The following is a 25,276-nucleotide window of genomic DNA, read 5'->3' on the forward strand; positions in this document are numbered from 1 at the left end:
TCAGAGGAGTGAAATTCTGGAACAGCCTTCCAAGGGAAGTAGTGGGAGCAAAAAACCTAACTTGTTTCAAGACTGAGATTGATATGTTTATGGAGGAGATGGTATTGTGAGATTGCCTACAATAGCATGTGGCCCATCCATGACTGCTATTAGAAAATATCTTCAACAGCCGGAAGAGAGACTAGATGGGGCGGGCTCCAAGTTACTACCCAGAATGCTTTCCTAGGTGTCTGGCAGATCAATCTTGCCCACGTGTTCAGGATCTAACTGTTGCCATATTTGGGGTTGGGAAGGAATTTGTCCCCAGGTCAGATCGGCAGAGACTCTGGGGTTTTTTCGCCATCCTCTGCAGTGTGGGACATGTGTCACTTGCTAGTTCAAATTAGAGTAAATAGTGGATTCTCTGTAACATGAAGTCTTTAAACCAAGATTTGAGGAATTCAGTAACTCAGCTAGAGGTTATGGGCCTATTAAAGGAGCGAGTGGGTGAGGTTCTGTGGCCTGGGGGGTCACACTAGATGATCATGATGGTCCCTTCTGGCCTTAATATATGAACCTTGTGGCAAATGCATGGGACTGGGAGTCAGGGCACCTGGCTTCTGTTCATGGCTGTCACAGACAAACTGCAATCACAGGCAATTCATGTCTCCTCTCTGTGTTTCATTTTTCCCATATGTAGAAGATATATAAGAACCTGTGACAAAAGGTTTGCTATGGGCTATTAGCATTATTATTTGTGTTATATGCTGAGGCAAGCTGAATCAGAAAAAGCTTGTTTTGCTCACTCATAGCTGCAAAAAATGTCCATGAGAAATGGATAGAACTTGGCAGCTATGTACCACATCACAGATTTGTAATACAAGTAATAATGTCTTCATTCCCTTCTATGTTTTCATAAGGAGATACCTGCTATGAAATCTTCATTTAGTAGGGTAACCACAAATCTCTTGGGCAAAGCTGTGGCCAGTAACATTTTACATCTCAGAAATGCATCTAAAAAGTGACCCAGTTGCTCCATTTATTCTGACTCTCACAATTCAGAAACATCTAACAAAAAAAAAAATGCTGTCAGGTGGGTTCAACATAGTTCAAAGAGCTAGTAATGGAATACACAGCCTTTCACCCTCAGGTAGACAATTGGAATCCACCTCTCTTAGAAATGATAGGCAGTTGTGAGTCTGTCTGGTCTACGTGATATAAGTCATCTCACCCCATCTGCAGTCACAACGGACACTTTCTAAAGTATGCAGTGTTGTTGTAGTCATGTTGGTCCCAGGATATTAGGGAGAAAAGGTGGGTGAGGTGATATTTTTTTATTGGGCCAACTTCTGTTGGCGAGAGAGACAAGCTTTCGAGCTTAAACAGAGCTCTTCATTGGTAGGGGCAGTGTCAGGGGAAAGTCTAATGATTCATGATAACTAAACTAATTTTTCTTTAGAGTAGCTACCTCCAGGGAGGGAGAGGGAGAGGAGAGCTGACACACTTTGGCACACGTGGACAGGAGTTTGCAGTGCTGCTACCCATGCAGTAACTATTTTGGGAATAAATAGTAAATGCAGGTCTCAAGCACAATCAATCTGGCACCTTTCATGAGGGCTAAATTGACTTAGAAAAGTAAGGGGGGCATGTTGAATACGTTGGACTCATAATGGCATTTATATTTTTGGACTGGAGTTTCAGCATTAAAAGGACATTTTATATGGGCACAAATATCAAGAGAAACTGCTGTCAACATATTTATCTACAGGAAGCTACAATGCTGATTGGTTGGAAAATGTGGCACACCCACAAAGCTGGGCGCAAGTTTCCTATTTAATTAAGTGGGAAGCCTACATGCAAGTCACACCAGCCCTGCAGGGGCTCTGCACTTTTCAGCATTTGGCACTCTGCACTACAAATGGGGAAATGACTAATAGCAGTGACCATAACAAATTAGACTGTACATGACAGATATCAGCAAAATGGATTTCTTTCTATTAGGGTTCATTTAAAAGAGGGCTGAATTCGGTGAAACTAATAAAATGTGCTTTAATTTGCTTCCTTTGAACTTCATGTCTTTTCCCCACAGTGGTTTCTGGCAGAAGTAAGAAAGTGCATGTGAAACAGACATTAAAGAATTAGGAGAGTATAAGAATTGACAAGCTCCTGTCTGAAGCGCTATTGGAACCTTACTCACGTTTACTGTTTACAACGCTACTGGATAAAATGCAAATCGACACCAATTCTTAAAATAGGAGTGTTTAAAAAATGCTCAAGGGAAAGATGCGGCTGCCAAAGTAAGTACAGAAAGAATGCTTTCTGTAGAGTAGTGTCTGAAAGAAACCATTATCATGGCCTCGCTAATGGACTGAAATCATGCAGTTGTACGTAGGAGAGGTTAAACATACATTTTAATATGTAGAATTGAGTGGTGCTGTTCTGGATTTACACTAGAATAAATGAGAAAATATCTTGGTTCTTTTAGCCCAGTCTTAGAATAATGTGTGCCTCACCTCAAGGATGCTAGGTTTTTTCCATTTGATGCAGAGTTCTTTCTCCTATAGTGTTTAGTCAGTATGCTACTGCAACCAAGTTATAGCAGTGTCACAGCACCTCCTCAAGCTCTCCCTGGAGGCCACTCACCAGGCTTCTGTGTTTGGGTCCAAACCATAGATCCCACATGCTTAAGTCCACTGAGTCTGAGCAGCATTTGGAAACAGGCTCTGGCTTCTCAAGCTCACTCCCAGCGTGCAGACTCCTTGTCTGGTACCCCTGCTCAGAATTGGGACCCTGCAGTCCAGCTCTTCTAGGCCCCAAGACTACTGCTGAACCCCCTGTTCTCCTGAGTAGTTTGAGCACACCCTTTCTCAGAGCTCTACCCTCATGGGCACTCCGGCTTACAGTTTAATCCTTCGGGGACATGTGACAGTTACTGAAAGGCACACAGAGGTTTTGTAAAGTAGCTTCTCAAACACACACACACACACACATACATATATTTTATTCATAGAGAAAGCATAAAGACTTAACAGATCCACACAGATCCTTTGTCCTCACCACTCAGAGCTCTTTGGGCTTTTTGGTCCATCATTTCAGGGACACAAGACCCTCCTCTCATCGTGCTCAGCATTCAGGTTCTCTTCCTGCTCTTGCGACAAGCTTTCCTTAGCTAGTTCTGTTCTGGTGCTCAACAGGTTTCCTCCGGCTCAAAGAACACATGCCTTTTTTCAGCTTCTACCACCTCTTTCTTTGCTCTCCTGGGGGTTTGCTATTATTCCAACGCCCTTCTCTGCAGACAAGCTGAGCGGGGGTGGAAAATCTCCTTTTGGTTAGCCAATCACTTTAGCACACTCATTGTTCTACAAGAGCAGAGTCATTCAACGCCAAATAGTCTTGTAGCCTCTCCCCTGAGGTGTGTGGCTCAAGCTTCCTCAATGGTGTTTGTATGAGGAGTGGCTTTTCCCCTCTCCCCACATAGGTTGGGTCTGGGTTCTTTATTATGATGCCTGGTGCCTTTGCCCAAAAAGACTCTCACTGTCTGAGGGCTGCTATCCCTTGGGGAAATTAATAATGTTACCACTGCTGGCAAGTGGTATAAAATCCAGTACATAAGAAGCAATAAAGTACATCAACACAAACCCCAGCAAAGAAATGACACCCCTCCAAAACAAAGGAGAACTTTAGTGGGAGCAAGAAAATTGAATCTGAGAAACGAAACACTTCAGGTTAACAAATAATAGATATTAATAAATCAACAAATTCACCCCTCCCAACACTCAGGATTCTTCCCAGACTTCAGCTTCCTCCCTGACATCTTCCCAGACAGATGATAGGCTGAGGCCAGAGAGGAGTGCTGAAGTCCTGTGAACACTGGGCTTTTAAAAACAAACAGAAAAAAAATAATCTTATAGTGTCTTTGCCCCTGGATGGGTAGCATCCTCTCCTGGCTCCCTGGTCTAGAATCCTGTGGGGGGCTTGGCTGGTTCTCAGTAGCCAGTGCTGGGTCAGAGCTCTTAGAAAACAGAATTGTCAGCTAGATGGGGGTACCATGCCTGACCCCCAACACAAGTGTGGGTCATGAGTGATGAGCGAGGGGATGCCAAGGACAACTGGTGACCGTGGTGCATGAATTAGCTCAAATTAGAAGACTTTTCAGTAGCCTCAAAGGGTAGTTACCTCTAAGGGGTCTGTGGGTGACTGTTCCTGACTAAAGGAGTGGCCACCTATGCACTCCACTAACTCAAGGGGAGTCCTTGCACTAGGTGGGGATATTGTGTGCTCAGACAAACTTCAGGTCCATGAAATTGCCTGAGGCATCCAAGTCCACCAGGACCTCCAGGTTGGTGTCAGGGATCCCAGGGTGCCTGAGCCAGAAAGGGAGTCGGGGGATGTGTTGGAGGGATGCTGAACGGATATTATTGGGGTACGGGTGGACAAGCATTGGAGTGGCCTGTGGGGGAGAGGGGAAAGGTGCCAACCCTGCCCAGACCCCATCTATCAGGAGGGGGGCTTGGCATACCCAGCATAGATTCTTCTCCATGTCAGAGAGATTGGGTGCCAGACCTGATTGACTTCCATGGGTTCAGGTAACAGAGAAAGGACCAGTGACCAGGGGCTGGAGGTGGCAGAGCTGAAAGGACCATTTTTTTTTCCTGGTGGCATTCAGTCAGGCAGTCATCAATCTTGATGCATAGGTTGACTAAGGTTCCACCCATCCGGTTCACCCTTAATAGCATCGAGGCTGAGCAAGAAATGATAATGCTGGGTGACCTCATTCCACTGTGTGACCAAGCATTGGAACTCTGCCACATATTTTGCAACTAGCCAGTTTCCCTGTCCTGTCCTATGGCTTCATCTGTACACTCATGATTTGGGTCATTGAAGATCATCACCATAGCCAGAACTAAGTCCTCAAATTGTCCCAGCAGCAGGCTTTGATCTTCCAGAAGTAGAGATGCCCAAACCAGGGCCTGCTCAGTAAGCAGGCTGATAATCAATTCAACTTGGGCTTGGTGAGTGTGATATGACTGGGGACATAGTAGAAATAGGAGCCAACACTGATTTAGGAACCTACAAAAATTCGTTGCGATCACCATTGAACCTGTGAGATGGGGAGCTTGGGCTCGTGGGGAGCAGGGGTTGGAGCTGAAGCTTGAGCTTTCAGCCTGGACCTGCAGAGCTGCAACTTGGGTCTGCAAGGTCTGTAAAGCTCCCATTGTTTCTGTCAGAGAGATATTGGCCTTTGTAGAATCCACACTCACTGTATCAACTCTAGTTCCCTTAATGTTTGTGTTTTGGGCTGCTCAAAACATCAGTGACTGAGATGTGGATGTCATGTCTAATGGTTAGTGGATTATTGCATCATTTTGCACTGGATTTTCCTTGAAGACTATTTGGTATAGTCATCAAAGAGAGGATACAGGTGCTTGCCTATTTTGTGGTGCTTGTTCCATGGGTGACTTCCAGTTTTTTTCTTATTGTAATGCAAAGTGTTGATTTCCTTACAGGGTTCGGGTTCTGGTTGATTTATACTCTGCCTTTTTCTTTGTTCCATTCCAGCAACTGGGAGTAACTGGGATGTTCCCTATAGCTGAACACTGGTGGTGTGGGAGCTAGGTGGTATATTTTTGACTCTTGATTAGGTAGCGCCTGAGTTTGTTGTCATCAGAAAGAAAACACTCGCTAATAATTATCACAAAGTGGTATCTGCAATGCCTCAATTATTTCCTATACAGCAGAAATGCAATTACTGAGGTAACTATTGGAGGTCGGATTCTTATCTCACAATGGGGTTTTACACAAGGAGAACGCTATTGACTTCAGTGGATTTACTCCTGATTTACATCAGTATAAGGGAGGGTATAATCAGGCATTGGGTTCTTTTGGGTTGTTTTTTATTTAAGGATGATATCTGTAGTAGTTAAGGTGAGTTGAAAAATCACCTAAGCAAATTAGAGACATGGAAATTGAATCAAAGCACCCAATATCTCAGTTTTATTCCTCTTGAATGTGAGTATTTTTAAAAAGTCATGATTATGAAAGAGAAGTACTACTGTACACTAGTAGAAATGGAGGAAGCAGACAACATATGTATATCATGAACACAAATGTGGTATCGGAATCCTTATTCACTCAAAATGACAAACATTAAGAACACAAGGGAAAAAAAGAGCTAAAATGGAACTTTCTAAACATTAAACAACAAGAACTATTACTTGTAACGTCGCTATGCAATTGTGTTTACTTGTAAAAATAAAAAAAGAATCAAACCCATTCCAGGACTGTAACAGCCCAAAACTTCCAGAAGACTCTGATTATTATGAATATATCAGAAAGGTGATATTAGAGGTTAAAGTGAGAAGTCAAAATGAAATGTCAAGCCAACAATGTCATGAGAAATATCTGAGGAGTGATAACAATATTTTTAAAATGGTTCATAAAAATGGACAAATGAAGGATTAAAAAATGGACAGTGAATGTTCTAGAATAGCTACACTATCAGACTTTAATGATTGCATAATAAAGGAGCAATTAGAGTTATAACACTATCTAAGGGATAACCTAACTCCTCAAGTCATGTCTTGCAGTCAGTAAATCAGAACTGTGCTGGTTGATGAATCATAAGGGCTAGGTGTCAGTACAGACCAGTTAGTCAGGTCCAGACAGTCCCTTGTAGGTGTGGGAAGGAAACTTCATCTAGCATCTATTCTGCTTGGAGAAATTCCCACACAATCTGGGGTTATCAAAGTTAATAACCTGTGGGCAAACAACAGCTTGTTTTTTGCAGTATGGCCTTGTGGACAGCACATTAGATTGGGACTCAAAAGAAGTGGGTGACCTTGTCCCAGTCACTTCCCTTCTCTGACTCTCAGCTTTACCATTTTTAAAAATGAGATCATATGTTTGAAAGGGGATTTGATATCTGGAGATGAAAAGACTATGCAAAAGCCACGTGGTATTATTATGTAGATATCCTACAAACTGTCCATCTTCTCCTTGCTCCCTTTATCGCAAGAACTGGGCTATTTACCAAGTGAAGAAGAAATAGAAGCAATCAGTCTAATTTCAGCTGAAAACAAAAGGGTGAAGCTGTTCTAAAGTGCTAAAAAACCACTAAGTTAAACTTACAACACCTATTAACAAATATACCACTGGTGACTTAAACCAATTAGACATTATAGAAGAGTTAGAACAGATATCAATAGAAATTAAACAAATGTCCAAAGAGCCGTATGTCCCACAGGTCCAGATCAATAGCAAATTAACAAAAGTAGTCCAAAGGCATGCACAATGAATACTCACTAATGCACAAAAATGATCTTAAAGGTCAAACTAAGTGTTCAGAATAGAAAGTAAGGGGGGAGGGGAACCCATCACTTGAAGATTTTGTCAACTGGCCTGTTATGTACAATGCATCACATATGTTTTAACAGTAAAAATGAGAGCATTATTGAGTATGTTTTAAAAAGAAAATGGATTGAATTTTAAGCATTTCAACCACTTGAAAGTACTTTTCCATTGTAACCATATTTCCCAAATATAAGCCCTTTTGTCTCTCTGTATGACTGAGTTTGGAATAGATGATAAAATTTCAATAGACTTGTGCTCTTGAGATTTATTTAGCTAATTAGTTAATTTTACTAACTAACCTTTTATGTGACAGATGATGCTTTAAGTAAATGAAAGCACAGGCATAGAAGCTGGGAAATAAGTTGTTTAAGAGTCTGCCAATATTGCTTTTAGGGTTTGCAGAGATTAGCAATTGCTTGATTAATATGTACATTTGCATTCAAAGTGATAACTTATAGTATGCTTGATGCTGGCTTGGTTAAATGCTGGTCTTTAGAACTGGAAAACTGCCTAACAAGTACATAACTTAGCACATTGTCAATAATGTAAGCAAGATATTTTAATATATTACCTAAAATACTGTATTTATCAATAATGTCAATAGTTAAGGGAAGTAGAAAGGACCATACCATTTATCCTGACTGAATATATTGTAAGTGTGCCCAGACTTACTCTAAGACACAGGTCAAACATTCAAGGTAACTTTAGTTTTTCTTTGTATGTCAAAAATACTGTTTAAAAACAAACAAACAGAAAATCTAGACACAGAAAATAAAACAGAGCTAGACAAAACTATTCAGATAAATAGTTCATTAGCCAAAAAAGATACAGGGTCATCCAACTAAACACCAATAATGAATCTGACACAAATTTGCTGAATAGTTTTAGCAAAAAAATGGGAAGGGGAGGATTGAGAGAGAGACAATTTAGGTGCCATTCACAAAAAGACTGGTGGAGGGGAGGAGGCGCACCTATCTTATAATCTTTAACCCTGAGATGTGGGAGACAGCAGTTCAATGCTCTCCTCTGCCTGATGTGGAGAAGGGATTTGAACTCTCCCTTATTGCAGAAGAGGGCGCTAAGCTATGGGTATTCCGGGCCAGGGTGCTCTGATTCTCTCCTTTTGAAGCTGTTCCCCTGTAGAATACATTAATAGCCTCAGTTTCACTCACTCTGTGGTCCAGTGGTTATGTCTACACTATCATTTATGTCAGCAAAACGTATGTCACTCAGGAGTGTGAATATTCCACACACACCCTCCCCCGAGCAACATAAGTTACACTGGCATAAGTGGTGGTGTGCACAGTGCTATGTTGATGTGCGAGCTTCTCCCACCGACATAGCTACCACCTCTCATGGGGGTAGATTAATTGTGTCAATGGGAGTGCTCTCTCTTGTCAGCATAGAGCAGCTACACAAGAGATCTCACAGCAGCGCAGCTGCATCAGTATAGCTGTGCCTCTGTAAGCTCTCTAGTGTAGACATAGCCTAACTCTAGGTCCCCCAGTTCATGTCCTTCTCCAATGACTGTTTAATTATTTATACAAAACGGAGCAGCTTCAGCAGGGAAAAATGAGAGACCCACAGCCAAATATCCCATAGGTTGATAGCTAAGGCGCTGTCCTGCAGCATTCGAGAGTAAACTTGGAATCTCTGCTCTGCATCAGGCAGAATGGGGAATTGAGCTCTGGTCTCTCATGTCCCATGTGAGTGCTCTAACCACTGGCGTAAAGATTATAAGAGAGGTTCCTCCTTCCCTGGCCACTTTGTGAATCTGTCCCTTCATTGCCTTTGCTTTTATGTTGAAACATAATGAAATGGAAACAAAATGAAATGATTCATATCAGGTCAAACAAACATTTCTTCAACTCTGAACTAAATTTGTTGACATTTTCGTTTCATAGACATTTTTCAGAATTTTCAGATTCAGTTTGGGTTGAACGGAACTTTTTTTCTTCAGCACTTCAGAACTGCCAGACAACCAAAAAAAAAAAAAAAAATCAATTATTTTCCCAGCTCTAGAGTGAAATCCTGGCCACCCTGAAGTCAATGGGAGTTTTGCCATTGTACTCAATAGAGCTAGGCTTTCACCCAGGAGTCAGAAAGTATGATTTCAATTGCAGCACAGAAGGTAGGCATTTTACTCTTGATTTATGATGCCCAACCTTTACCTTGCTCTAGCTTGTAGATTGTTCAGCATTCAGTATTGTTAGCTTTGTTTGTTTTTAAAGGTAAAGCTCCAATATTTTCATATCTATCAAAGACTGTATAGTAAATATGTTGTATATATTTTAAATCTATGGCCACTTAAGAGTTCATGATTGTAACTGAGTTACACACAATGGTACCGACAGCAATGGAATTCTGATCCCCCATGTTCGATGACTCACTGGCGTGGCACCTGCCGCTGGTCATCTGGGAATTAGCTTTTTTCCAGCTCCTGGAGCGATTCCTGGTGGCCAGTGGCTCGCCTGCCTCAGGCCTCCATGTCCCTCCCAGACCCTGGTGCCCTTTATCTCAGGTGCCCTCTACCCCAGCAATACCCACACTCTGGGTCTCCCCTCCCAGGGGAACCGCCACCCCTCTAAACCCACCTTGCATCATTGGCTACTGCCAGTCATCACCTAGCCCCTGTTCATTGGGGCAAACTGCAGTCCATAATGGCCACTCATCAACTGCAAGGGGGTTGGACCAGCTACCTCTGCCTAACCCCAGGCTGCACCTCTGTAGCCCCAGTACCTCCTTTGGCCTTCCTGCTAGGCCTCAGCCTGGGAGGTAGTCAGGCCTGAGCTCCCCAGCTTAACCTGCCCCTTCCCCCAGCACTGTTCTGCATCCAGTACCCTGAACTCTCCCAGACAACTAGGTCCATCTGTTCCCACAGCTAGAGAAAGACTCTGACCCAGCTCCTCCCTTAGGCTTTCTTATACTCCCAGCCTGGCCCTGATTGGCTGCCTCAAGCCTCCTCCTGATTGGCTTCCTGGGGCAGCCCTTTCCCAGAGCTGTTTTTAATCCTTCCCACACCAGAGCAGGGTAACCACCCACTACAGCCCAGTTCAAAAAGAACAGGCTGCTACAACTTGAGTGAAAGGAGACTCTCTATTGCTAGCAACATGGGGCTCATGACATGTAGCTGAGTTTGTATGCTTTCATGTGATAGAGGGCAAAGGCAAGGACACATTAGCAAGTACTTTAGAGTATTGATAAAATCATTAAAATATCATCATGCAAGCCTCTAATGAGGGGATGGGAGGGGCTTCCTTCGTTTCTTTCTCTGATTTCAGGTGCAGGGGATAGGGAGGTAAAGATGTCAAGGAAAAAGTTTGTAAGTCATTTGAATGGCCTTGTCTTCCTGTGGGAAATGGAGATACATTTTCAGAGACCTGGGTGGCATAAAGTAGCTGGGAAGATAAGGGTGTGGCTAGAAAAATCCAGATGAGCGCAACAATAGCTAGGGAAATCAATGGCTACTGATCTCTGCTATGCGTCGAGGGGGTAATCCTGACCCATGTCAGATGACTAGGACCTGAAACAAAGCCTTCCTGTGTATTACACAAAACATACACAAGTTTTCCTCACACTGCCACCATTGTACCAACCCCTTGATTTGTAGGGAGCAAATACTATCATTTTAGTGGTGAGGAGTTATTTCAGCCTCCATGCCTATTGAATGGTTGGCCTCTCAGGTGATTGTTAATTAGTGCGAACATGCACATGACCTGACTTGGATTTAAACTGGTGCCCTAAAAGTAAAGTGTTCCATGCTTTTAAAAAGGTGAATCAAAACTGGACTGTGTAAAACACAGACTCTCTCCTCAAATGTGGAATATGAAAATTTTACTAAACAGTGGCTAATAGCTTGGTCAATATCACATTTCTCCTGAGTCACAAAGATAAACTGTGGTTAGAAGATGAGCATTAAACCTGAACCTTCATGAATTCAGCGCAGAAGAGAGAGTGCAGGATCAGGCCCAATATTGGAAAGATTATTATTTATACAGCAAGTTCACTCACAGCATTATTCCACTTCTTGAATGCTACCACTCCTAGTTTCAAAAAGGACACTTGACAGGGAAAAATAGGGATTATCTATATTATGTTTATAAGAGGAATATTAGAATTTGGGATAAATCTAATGAGATTCTTTAAACTGCAATTCCCCACTTGCTGTAGTGAACTTAATGTTAATAATTCTTCCATCTGAGCCTCCTTTTCTAACCTTTCGATATAACCATTAGCAGTATTTATTTTAAGTGCAAACAGACAGAGGGGCAGTAAATATGGAAAGATAATGATAAACTTAACATATATGCTGATGTCTATTATTAATCAAAAATCCTTTGAGCTCCTTACTGCTACCATTGGAATGAACAGATTATTTTGGTCATTGGTCCAGATGAAAGTTTTAAGAGGATGAAATTAAATGTCACTGACATCTCTAAAATGCCAGATGTCCTCTTCATATTTTCCCTTTAAGATATGCACTGAAATTGTAAGCAGATCAGGAGACACTTATTACGTAAATTATGACTTTAGCAATAAAGAGATTCTGAGGATTTGAATAAATGACAATAATATCCTTTGTAGGGCAGAACTGAAATGATGAGACTGTACAACCCTCCAAGATATGTATATTTACTACATAAGGGGCAGCACCTCTGATTATTTTCAAAAGAAAAAATAACAGTAATGGGCCTTTTTATAGGAAAGGCAACAGCCACAAATTGCGAAGAGCATATTAAAAAGATCATAACTATATGTTATTGTGGGATTGACAGTTACATTTATTCCATCTTGCTTTTCTTTTTAGACCATTATATGATGTGCTCTTTTCACAATTTAACAAGAATTTTCCATTTTGAGTACAAAATACATGACAACCTCTCTGTCACGCTACAAGCCAACCTTCCAAATAAGATTTTGCTTCCTACATTTCAAGTATTTAATCAATGCCTTGTAAGTTATAATAATAATAATTAATAATAATTAATAATAATGGATATTGACAATGTGACCCTAACCACTCTTGTATTCACACCCTACACAGTATTGTAATAATCCTTATACAAAATTTGCCTTTTGAGGTATCATTTGAAAACTAATAACTCACTGATCATTAGTATTCTTACATGTTTGTGGTATATAATAAGAGTTATGGATATATACTGGAATTATGATTAAAGTGTATTTAAACCAGACTTGCCAAGGGGAGTTGGTAAATAGGTCTGCCTTAGACAAAGAAATCTGCATTTGATTCTCTAACAAGCCTGATCTTCAGGCAGACAATGAAGATCCATTTTTACATGTTAGGTACACAACACTATTTATCTAACAAATGAGGGAAGAAACACCATGGCACTTCCTTCACTGCCAGACTTCATGTCTCCTTCCTCACAGATTGAATAAACTTTATTTTACCATTTGAAAGATTTACTGGTCTATTAAAATAGTGGGTCTGAACCTCAAGCGATAAGCAATCGAATCAACAAATGGTATACACTATTACTATACTATAAAGGCATCTAGAGTGAGGTGTTTTCTGAAAGCTAATGACACAGTGGTGATTGATATAATAGTGAAATGTATTATTAACACTATATGAGGAAATATGGATGCTTAATGATATTACGCTTTAAAATGTGTGGCCAGATAGGGAGAAAGACCTTCTTAGGCAAAGATCTTTCACTTAGAAAGACAAGGGAAACCAGCCTCTTGTATTTCTGTGGAAGGGCCTGACTGAGGGAGAGTCAGCCATGTCTGGGCAGAAGGAAGATTGGTAAGGGTAACCATCTTGTACAAAGCTTGTACCTTGATAGATTAAGTTTTAGAATTAGATGTGTGTTTTCATCTGCATTATTGCCTGTAATGCTTTCTATCATTATTTCTTTTATTTGGCATCACTTAACCTATGTCCTATTGAAAATAAATTTGTTTCATTTTTAACTCAGTACAGTGTTTATAGGGGAGGGTATATTTACCTCAGTTAAATGAATACACTTTGATGTGCTTTTGTGCCTTTAGAGGAACAAATGGACCTTACTATTTGTCTGGACTGTCCAGTAGAGGGCTGGATATTACAGAACACATGGTTTTGAGAAAATTCAGGACTGGGAGTGTGTTGGGGTCACCCTGCAAGTAGTAACCCAGGCTGGTGGAAGTACACGCTTCTGGAGTCAAAGCCACTGAACCAGGCTTTCTAGCACACACACACTCAGGGTGCGACCTGCTGATACGTGGGCTAGGAGCATCCCAGACTGTGAGCTGAAGCAGCAAAGCATTCCGGGGTTACAGGGCAAGTGGTGACACAACCCCTCACTAGACTGGATTGCACCTTAAACTCCATAATAGACAGTCTTTTGTACAATTATGTATTGATAGTCCTATGATGAGAGTCTAACATAAAAATATGGGTAACCAAATACCATAAAGAAAACTGATCTATTATACTGTATCGCAAGGATGGGAGTAGGGGATTGGAAACAAAAATGTTAAAACTGATGGATTTTCAGAAGATGGTTGGAAAATTCCTGTTACCATTAATATGTTTTCTTCATATTCTCTTCTATATTAAATTGATAATAACATCTTGTATTTACATGGTATTGCCTAAGATCTCTCATCACTTTACAAAGATTAGTCACTTAAACCTCAACTTTCATTCCATGGGACTACTAGTGACAGGTTTTGCAGTTTATTCTTATACAATATTGCAAAGTGCCCCCATTCAATAAAATGTTTCTTTTTGAATTCAAATCTTTTAAACGTGAAAATGTCTGTTCGTTATGAATGTGAAAGCCATCTTTGCTTGAAACATGTGTCTCTTTTCACTCATTTAACTCAGAAACAGGGCAGTCTGAAAACTGATTTTCCTCAGATAAATAACAGTGAAACAGTTTCTATACCCCAGGCTCCTTGAGCTATTAGAGAGAGATGCTTATTGGGCTGATATCTGTATCAATATGAAAAAATCTGTAAAGAAGAATCTCTTAGATATCCCAAATCTGTCTGTTAGGACTTCTAGAAGAAAAAAAAAACTATGCATATATTGAAATGGATTCTGAAATGTATTAATGAAGTGACATATAGAGTACTCATGGAACAACTTACTTTTGGGACAGCAAACAACGGAATAATATATGCCCAAATTAGCAAATATATATCATCACTCTCAAACTCAGTAATAGGGTACTGTGGGAGTTCATTTATATTCTCCTCTCCTTTATTTTTCTGATTGCCATCTCTCATCTCAGCTGATTTGCTGCATGCTGCAAACCCATCCCACCCCCGGCAGTCTCTTCACCTCAATCTCACTCCACACCTGCCACTCACACCTTTCTTCTTCTTCCTTTCCCTGACCACCTTGCCTCCTCCCTTCAGTGTCTTCTATCCCTACCTTTGTTTCCCTCCATCCAAAGAAATTTTAAAAACAAAATTGTGAAATTAACGACATTTGCCACCACCACTCTTTTTCTCCGCGTTTATGTTGTATCCCTTTCCCCAACTCTTTGCCTAGCTTATCTATGTAGATTACTGTCTGTGCCCTGAAAAGACTTTCTGCCACTCTGTGTTTCTACTATGTCTAGCACAATGGGCCCTGTTCTTGGCTGCTCGGTAAGCACTATTTTAATAAAAATGTTTAATAATGTTACATACATGCAATCCAGAATATCAGTGAAATTGCAGGGATGTATCTCATGGCAGTATTTGATCTTCTATACCATACTAATATATCCATTATTTTATATTATATTATATTATAACTGAGTTTCAATCTTACTTGCTAAAGAGAGAAGAGCAATATCTAATCTAAATCTTTTTTTAAAAATAACACTAAGTATAGAAAAACTATAAAAAATTCCGATCGCTTAAGCAAGTTGAAGATTTGCTTGCATTGTCAAAATCATGTATTGACCTATTTCTAGAATTGTGTTTTCTAATGTGAACTGAGACCTAGTATAAAAGAAGTGGCAGTGATGCTGTAAATAACAGACCCTGCTCTCCACCCCTTATTTTCCCAAGGAACATGTTTCATAGTATGACACATCACTTTGGGCTGCACTGCATCACCCAGAGTTTGGTAAGCTGACATGACATGACAGATCACAACATCAAAGCATCCTATGTAAAATAAGAACAAAATGTGTCTGACAATTCTAATTCACAAAACAGCATGTTTTCACCAGTATAAAAGAGTCTAAAAACTTGCCGTGTTTTTTTCTAAATTAAAGTTTGATAGCATCAAAACTGTTTTGTATAAATACATTAACATAGATTTTGGTGCATGCCACACAATTGCACTTTTCATGGAAATATAGTTGCTGACCTTGTGCTAGCTTCCAGAGTACTAACATCAAGAAAAATGTACTGCTGTATGTGCAACATAGTTTTGAAATCTACACTCCTGGCATGAGATACTTTGGGGGATCTCTTCTGCACCCAGATTGCATCACTATGATTTATATCACGTTTGTTATCATCAGTGGTTTCTAGTTGTCAGTGGTTCACTGTCAAGTTCTGAGGATGTATCTAGGCTGCAAGAGACTGTCCTGGGTCTGATACCATTCAACATTTTAATTAATGACGTGGATAAAGGAATGGCCAGCATGCTTAAAAAATTTGCTGATAACACGAAGCTGGGAGGGGTTGCAAGCACTTTGGAGGACAGGGTTAGAATTCAAACCAACCTTGATACATTGGAGAACTGGTGTGAAATCAAGAAGATGAAATTCAATAAAGAAAAGTACAAAGTATTTAACTTAGGAAGGAAAAATCCAATGCACAATTACTAAATGAGGAATAAATGGGTAGGTGGTAGTACTGCTGAAAAGAATGTTGCGTTATAGTGGATCACAAACAAATATGAGTCACCAATGTGACACAGTTGTGAAAAAGGCTAATATCATTCTGGAGTGCATAAACATGTGTTGTATGTAGACACTGGAAGTAACTGTCCCACTGTACTTGGGATTGGCATATAGTTTTCAGTTCTGGGTGCCAAACTTTAGGAGAGATGTGGACAAATTGAAGAGCAACCACAGGAAAGCAACACAAATGATAAAAGATATAGAAAACCTGACCTATGAGAGAGGTTAAAAAAAACCCTCAACATGTAGTGTTGAGAAAAGAACCTGGTAACAGTCTTCAAATATATTAAGGGCTGTTATAAAAAGGACTGTGATCAATTGTTCTTCATGTTCACTGAAGGTTAGACAAGAAGTAATGGGCTTAATCTGCAGCAAAGGAAACCTAGGTTAACGTTAGGAAAAAATCTTTCTAACTAAAGGAGAATTAAGTACTAGAATAGGTTACCAATGGAGGTTGTTGAATCCCTGTCATTAGAGATATGTAAGAACCGGTTAGACAAAAACCTGTCAGGGATGCTGTAGGTTTACTTGGTTCTGCCTCAGCACAGAGGGTTGGACTAGATGATCTCCTGAGATAATTTCGAGACTTGCCTTTCTATGAGTCTGTGTTGCTACATATATGCATATGAACTCTTTGCATATATCTGAGAGACAGTGAGTGTCCACTGTTATTTAAATGACTATTTTTACTCAGTTTTTGTCCCTCGATTAAAATGCTGCAAGGAACATTCCATGGAACTAACGCAAAGGTAGAAAGAGACAGGGTGGAAATGGAAGAGTATGGAGTGGAGCAAATAAGTGATCTCTTTTTATTTTCCTATCCAAAGACAAAGCTAGGTTCCAAATTGTGCAGTGATATATTGCATGGCTTAATTATAGATTTTATTTTTTTAAATTTTTGCTTTTTCCCTTGTTCCCAATAAACCCATCTTCCCATGGTAGTAAACCAGAAAAGCTTGAAAATGGAGGGAAACTTCTTAAATTTGTCCTATCCAGTGAGCCCCATAATTTCAATTTCTATTTCCTGTACTTGCTTAATTAAACCCTGGGAAAGTTATATTATTATAAACATTTATTGAGGATTATGGGTCAAATTCAGTTCTGATTTATATACTCTGTGCTGTGTTCACTGGGGTATGGAAAATCAGCACACAATTTGACTGCATGTTTTCATGATGATTTTGATATTGTACACAGGTATTCATAAACTCACTAATAGAACCTATAATCAGAAAAAATGAAGTTTATTAACATTGAAGACAAATCCTGCCATCACTAGGAGGTTTGCATGATAATTTATAGCACATGGCCTTTAAAAATTAGATTTATAGTAAAATGAAGGGCCAACTTCTGTTACACTTTCAGTCCTCGTACGTGCAAGTGAGATCATATCTAGTCCCATACTTCTAAATTTTGTTTAAAAAGTTGAACTAAAAAAAATCCCTAGACAAATCTCAGTATTTAATTAGGTTTCTGCAGTTGTTTTCAAAAATTGACTTTGATTCTTATTTTCCATCTGCCTGAGGCAGAGTAAGAAACTACATAAAATACACACCTATAGTGCTATGTAGAAATGTTACAACAAAATATCCCCCCCCCCTTGCCCCAAGCCTTCCCACCATCCCAAACACTGAGGTATTCTCTTGTTTATGCATTCACATAGTTCTCATGTCAGATCCTCAAAGTGCCTGGCACCCAAGTTGTTTTGGCAAAGAGATATTTGAAATCATCTGAGTAGATTATATAATTAACAATGTAAAAGGGAAGGAGCAGGGATTGGATTGGTAAAAAGAAATTCTCCAAGGCCAGTAACTTTCTACAAAAGCGTTTCATGGGCTGAGGTTGAGACAATGGAATGGTATTTCAGTGAGTTGGAGAGTTAGTGCAAGGTTGAAGATCAGACTGGAGAGGGTATGGGTGAAGACTTGGGATTAGACAACAACATGGGAATTGTAGAGGGTGAGAGGGACAATAAGGAGAATCAAGTGCTGAAGTCAGAGAGGAAGGGGAAAGGGGAAGACTCACAGGGATGGTAAGTAGATAAATCCATGTAGGGCAAAAGGAGAAAAATGTAATAGGCTCTATCTGAAGGAGGGAAAAATATTTAGAGGAAGGAAACAGAAGGAATCAGAAGGGAAGCCCAAGGGGGAGACACAAGTTTTTCTTGGTGGATGATTCTTGGCCCTGAAATTTGCATTCTTTGGTTTACCGGACTTATTTTCTTGATCTTCTAGACTTGGTATAAAGCCCACCTTGTTTATTCAGGTTATTCATTGATGTAAATTGAATTTAAAGGGTAATTAAAGGATGATTTGGGGGCAGATGACACCGGAGCAGTGCTTGTGCTTCTTGTTCTTGATATTATTATGGCAGTTGAGAAATAGATCCTGGGGATTTTTTTATGCTACCAGTTGTTGGCAGCAAGTTAAATTAGTTATAAATAGTTTCTTTGTTAATGTGAATGTACCCTGAGGCATTGGTAATGTGTGCATGTTTTCATAAATATAGTCATAATAATTATGTTCTTGCTCTGTACACGCTGCCCCCACCCCAGGATGTAAATTAGAAAGGTACACATGGATCAAGGGCACTGAGTCGTCCCCAAAGGTGAGCACTATTTAATGTGCACTGCAATGTACCTAGGCACAGCATTTACCAAATTTTTCTGACTCATTTTTTGTATTGAGTGAAAAAAAATATTTAAATAATGATGAAGTTTTCATAAAAATTTATAAAAGCTGTTGTGAAAAATAAAGTATAACAGTATGAGTTATGTGGTTAGTCTTGCCAGCTTTTATCACAGCCTAAATGTTTAAATGTAGGTGGCTATTTTTAACTTTTTTTAAAAGCAAAACCTACCTCCCTGCCACCCCAAAAAAATCAAAACAAAACAAAAAATCCCACATAGACATAAATAGCCCGAGAAGGAAATTGTGATGTGGCATCTGCCCCACATTGGCCCATAAGCTGTTAATAGAGCCCTAGGGAGGCTGCACAGCAGGCAGCCAATTAGAGAGGTGCTGCTAGGAGCAGCCAATCAGGGCCGGGCAGGCCCATATAAGAAGAGCTGCAGGGCAGAGTAGTTTCAGTAGCTGTCTGGAGCTCAAGGAGGGAAAATCAGGCTCCTAGCAGGAGGAAGGAGCACCAGCTCTCTGGACAGAGCAGTGCTGCTAGCACTGACTTGGGGGTAGCTAAAAATGGCTCCGGTTGACTGCAGGGATTTGCAGGTTGAGGCCTTGAGGCAAGGGTGAAGAGGGCGCTGGGGCCATGGGGAAGTGGATCGGGGAAATGAAATTGAGGAATCAAAGGGGAAGCAGCAAATGGTGGCCATCTATAGGATCCCTGGTCTGGGACCCTGAGTAATGGGCTGGCCTGGGTCCTTCCCACTCCCGCACTGAGGAAGTGGCCAGACAATTGGTTGCAGTTGCCACTGAGGGAAGTGGCTGGACAGCCAACTGCAGTTCCCCCAGAAGTGGGGAGAACAAAGCATGACATGGCTGGAAGGCTGTGTCCTGAAGAGGATGCTGTGGTCCTGGGAATGAGTGGGCCTGGAGCAGAAGAGATGGCAGCGAGACACCACCAGAAAAGGGCGCACTGGCTAGCAGAGCTAATCTCTGGGACAGCCAGAAGGAGGCACTGCAATGGTGAGTGAACCCCATCACAGAAATACATACTTAACATTTTGAATCTTCTGGTGAATATTGCACTGCCATGAACAAAAAGCTCTAGTGACTATAGTTAACTCAGTTTGTAACAATTCCAAAAGAGCCACTGCAGTTTATCAAACCGTACAGACTCTCTCATATCAAAATGGATACATATTAGATAAAACCATGAAAAAATGAGTGTACATGAGCTCTTGCCAACTTCCAAACATTAAGAACTTGGCCATCATAATATAAAAATGCTACATTAAATAAGCTTGTAAAATTTGTTTTTTAAAAAATAGCGTTTTACTTATGATTCAAATGAGTACATCTAGTAAACATCTATCTTTTTGGTTTTTTTCCACATAGCATTATAATAATTGGATAGATATTTATTTCAAAGTTTTGTGGGCCAAAAAATATTGCTTGGTCTGAAACTTTTGGTTCCAAAACTCTGTCAAGACTGAATTTCTATAGATTAGCTATTACTCTTGAAGTAGAAATGTATAATGGGATGCTGACACAAGCCAAACTGTAATGTAGTAAAAGCATTGCTATGATACAATTTGTAATCCTATTTAAAAACAGCAGTTAAGGGCTGAAAAGATGAGAGCCATTTTGGACTGATTAGTGTTTGTTATAAACAAAAACTATAACATTTTGTTATAGATATTTTAATTTTCAGGAATCCTGAATATCCAGTGCAAGATATTCTTGCACTACATGTTCTTTTTGGGAATGATTTGGCACCATTAAAGTCAATGTGAGTTTTTCCATTTACTTCAGTGGGATCTGGACTGTGGCCACAAAAAGGTCTGTGCAGGAGAGGGTATAGGCTGAGAATGATTACTCTTATTTAAAAATTGTATATATGAACTCTGGTGAGTTTCTCTGGCATGTGTACATTTATAATTAGACAAACACTTTTCAATTGTAAATTTTACAGAAGAACTCTATAAAATCTCAAATTCACATCTTCATAGGCTATTTGTACAGACAATAATTTGTCAATTATGTCTTTGAATCTACAAGTTATTCCAGGGAAGCTCAGGTTCCACCGATAGGGAGTAATTGAGTAATTTGCAGGCTTAAGACCTAAGGTAATAGGTCTTTTTCTATTTATTTATTTTTCAAATTAGTTTCAGTTTGTCTCTCTTTGTGGTAAGATAAGGAAAAAATGGATTTGTAGATCTGCACAAGAATCATTCAAATCCGGGGCCAAATTCTCATATCTTTCTCACTGACTTCATTTTCAGGTGCTACTCATGTACAGTATGAGTGTCAGAATGAGGCCCGTAGTGTCTGACAGTACTAATATTCCTCTAGTCAGAGAGGACAGGAGATCAGCTGTTCCAGATGAGCAATGTCACCCATACACAAAGTGTATTTTTCCTGGATTAAATTGCTCAAAAATTAAGAATCCATAAGCAAATGCCTAAAGTTACTTTACTATTATTTAAAAGAGAGTAGTCTTTACCTAAGTAGTAATGAAATCCTGTACAATATGTAGATACCTGATGTTTACATGTTAATATTTTGTCTGCAAATGTACAGCATAGGAGAATTGTTTTAACGCTTCATCTACTTTCCTGTAGTATATAAACTAAGCATATCACATAGTTGTAAACAATCACTGCTTTAATTATTTGCAAACTGTCTCTTTGCATAGAGTAATTATAACACAGTATAATTTCAAAACTGATTTAAATATAAAATTCAGAGCTCCTTCTCCTGGAGCATATTCACTGAAAACAAGCAGCATGCAATCTACTATTCTGTGATGTAATTATCATATCTATATGCCTGTAAGCATTTCATTCAAAATCAATCTTTAAACTTTGTGGCTATTATTTCCCCTGTTGCTTCAGAAAGCAATAAAAATATATAATAGTCTATTTTATTGACCTTTTTCTTCCCTTCTGATCTGGATGCTCCCTGAAGCAGTAATAAAGGTCAAAGAGGTTTTACAGAGAAATGGAATCTCTTCAGCAGGAGTACAGTACCTAGCAGTAAAGTAATAGCTGAGAATACTAGCTTAGAGTTTCCTCATTGTGAATACTAGATGGCTCCATAATTGAGGGTAAGGAGGATGGCCTTAAAGGATATAAATGCTTCTTAGTGTGGATTGCAGTGCAGGAAATTGCAGGAGCTAGTTCATACTTGGGCAACATTCCCATTGTGTTTTACCTGAATAAAAACTGCAGAGTGGGGCCATAGTGGTTTTGTAACAATCAAAGGTAAAACTATATTTTAATTCTTTTGCAATGTCTTCTCATTACAATGGACAGTGCTTAAAACAAACTCTAACAGTCAAACTCCACTTACAGTGAAATGGAATGAAAGCTCCAAATTGTGCCAGTTCATTACAGGATGTCAGCTATGTTCTGGTTATAGGCCCTGATCCAGCAAAAGTATGTGCTTAGTTTGTAAGCACATAAGCAGTCCGGTTGAACTTAGTGAGACTATCTGAAAATTAAGCATATGCTTAATTGTCATATGGCAGCAAAGTATTTAATCTGTTTACATGATCTGGTCCTGCAGTTTTTCCTCATGCAAAATGCTCACTGAAGTCTGTATCAGGTTTCAGAAGTCTGTAGTAACTTGCTCCTGAATAAGGATTGTAGGACTGGACTCATGTGGGTGCTTTAAAGTTTTCTGTGTTTAAGAAAACTTCATTATAACAGATTTCTATCAGATATAATACTTCAAGAACATCCATAGTGGGTCAGACCAGTGGTCCATCTAGCCCAATATCCTGTCTTCTGACAATGGCCAATGCCAGGTGCTTCAGAGGGAATGAACAGCACAGGCAATCATCGAATGATCCATCCAGTCCCAGCGTCTAGCAGTCAGAGGCTTAGGGACACCTAGCGCATGGGGCTGCATCCCTAACCATCCTGGCTAATAGGCCCATCAATGGCTATCTTCCATGAATGTATCTCGTTTTTTTTTAACCCATTCATACTTTTGGCCTTCACAACAATGAGTTCTGCAGGTTGACTATGCATCGTGTGAAGAGGTACTACCTTTTGTTTGTTTTAAACACTCTGCCTGTTAATTCCATTGGGTGACCCCTGGTTCGTGTGTTATGTGAAGGGGTACATAATACTTCCTTATTCACTTTCTCCACACCATTTATGATTTTACAGACCTCTATCATATCCTCCCTCCACCCCCCTTAGTTGTCTCTTTTCCAAGCAGAATAGTCCCAGTCTTTTTAATCTCTCCTCATATGGAAGCTGTTACACATCCCTAGTTTTGTTGCCCTTCTCTGTACCTTTTCCAAATCTAATATCTTTTTTGAGATGGGGTGACCAGCACTGTATGCTGTATTCAAGGTGTGGGCTTTCCATTGATTTATATAGTGGCATTATAATATTTACTTTCTTATTATCTATCCATTTCCTAATGGTTCCTAATATTCTGTTAGCCTTTTTGCTTGCAGCTTCACGTTGAATGGATGTCTTCAGAGAACTATCCACAATGTCTCCAACATCTCTTTCTAGGGTGATAACAGCTAATTTGGACTCCCACATTTATATTAATAAAAGTAATTTTACATTTTTTTTCCTCTGGAAATCAAGGCCAAATCATCTTAAGCATGTGCCTAACTTTAACCATGTGAGTAGTCCCATTGAAGTCAAGGGGACTATTGACATGCCTACATTTAAGCATGTGATTAAGAACCTTGTTAAATCAAGGTCTAAATTCTTTCCTTGAATGGCTCCTAATAGCTCACAACAAACCTCCAATCATTGGGAGCTGCACATGTATAGCCAAAAAAAGAAATGAGTAATTTCAGCCAAAAGGGTTTGTTTGTGAGAAAACTAAGGGAGAAAAATGGAGCCTTAGAATAGAATGGCTTCTTCAACTTGTGTATCTGGCAAAAGAAAATAGGAAGCTTGCAGTTAATGACTGTCTCACATGTTAAAATAGTGTTAATTATATTTTGAAGCAACAGCTATTTACTCATTCCCACTTTGGGGACCTTGAAAACAAGCTTTGGGGATCTTTAAAACAAGCTTTTCATTTTCTACAAAACCTTTGCAGGTCATTTAAAAAGATGGGAAGATTCACACTTTAAAATGATACTTTGTAAGACTGGTTGGAGGACATAATTGTTTTATTTATATGCTGTTCTATGATCAGCACCATAGAGGCTGAGCAATTCACATACTTTGTAATATGAATGTTTCTTCTCAACACACATGTAAAATTAAGGTAATTGTGTTTACATTGTACAGATGAGGTGACTTAGGCCCAGAAGGAGAAATTCGCCTTAGTGTAAAAGGCAACCAAAAACACTGCTTAAACTCACCATGGGATGGGTATGAAGGGTCTGATATTCAGTCCCTATATGTAGACATGCCTTTGCATGTATCCAAGTGAAAGCATACTTTGTTTGCTTGTTACCATGAAGTCTCTGCACACAGTAAAATCTTCCACAGTAGACATGATTCCAAGATCTCTTAGAATAAGTCTTCAGACCAGGTTTCCCCCACTCACATGCCAGTGCCCCTAATCACCAGTGGATTCTGGAGTAGGTCTCTCCTATTGAAGCTGTTAAACTTTTTAATAAAAAAAAAAACGTAAATATTTATTGAGCTACAGAGGGTAAAATTGATTCTATAGCCTGGTGGTTAGGGCAGTCACCAGGGAAGGAGGAATACCTGGTTCCAGTCCCTGCTCCAATTAATATTTAATTTATGCAGCTGGAACAAGTTAACCAAGAGATTGAGACTTACACCTAAATACCCTATAGTCTGGTGTTTAGGGCACTCACTGATAGAGGGAAAGCTGGGTATAAGTTTCTGTTCCACAGCAGAAATTCAAACGTGGGTTTTCCTCCACTTTTCAAGTGAGTATCCTAACCACTAGGCTATAGGGGGACCATTTCAGTTTTGTGAATGCCAGTGACACCTAAGTTCCCATGTGACTCTTGCCCTTCATTTCCAAATTAGAACATTTCATTCAACCCAAACCCATTTTTTCTGACTTTTCAACTGCCAATTTTGATTTTGGGTTGACCTGAAACTACTTTTTTTAACTGCCAGCAAATGAAAAATCTGTTTCTACAGCTCTAATTGTAACACCCCTTTTTTCCGAGAGAGCAAAAGTACACATGAATACCATAAACTACTTACATATTTAACATTGTAGTGTGATCCTATAAAGTCTACATCATCATATATAGAATTTAACACCAACATGTTCTATCTTTTATACGTTGCCAGAACCTTACCACAGCAGCAATGTAGACAGATTGCATGTTGTGTATGTTCAGTAAAGACAACTATTTGGATCCTGAAATGTCAGTATGGTTCCTTCATGCTATGCTTGTTTGCATACATAGCAAAAGACACAACACTTACCCTTTTTATCTGTCTAAACTTTCAACTTTTTCAAGCCCTCTTTATATTCCTCTTCCCTTGCTCCCTT

Source organism: Trachemys scripta, chromosome 11, assembly GCF_013100865.1.
Source record: "Trachemys scripta elegans isolate TJP31775 chromosome 11, CAS_Tse_1.0, whole genome shotgun sequence".
Lineage (NCBI taxonomy): Eukaryota > Metazoa > Chordata > Testudines > Emydidae > Trachemys > Trachemys scripta.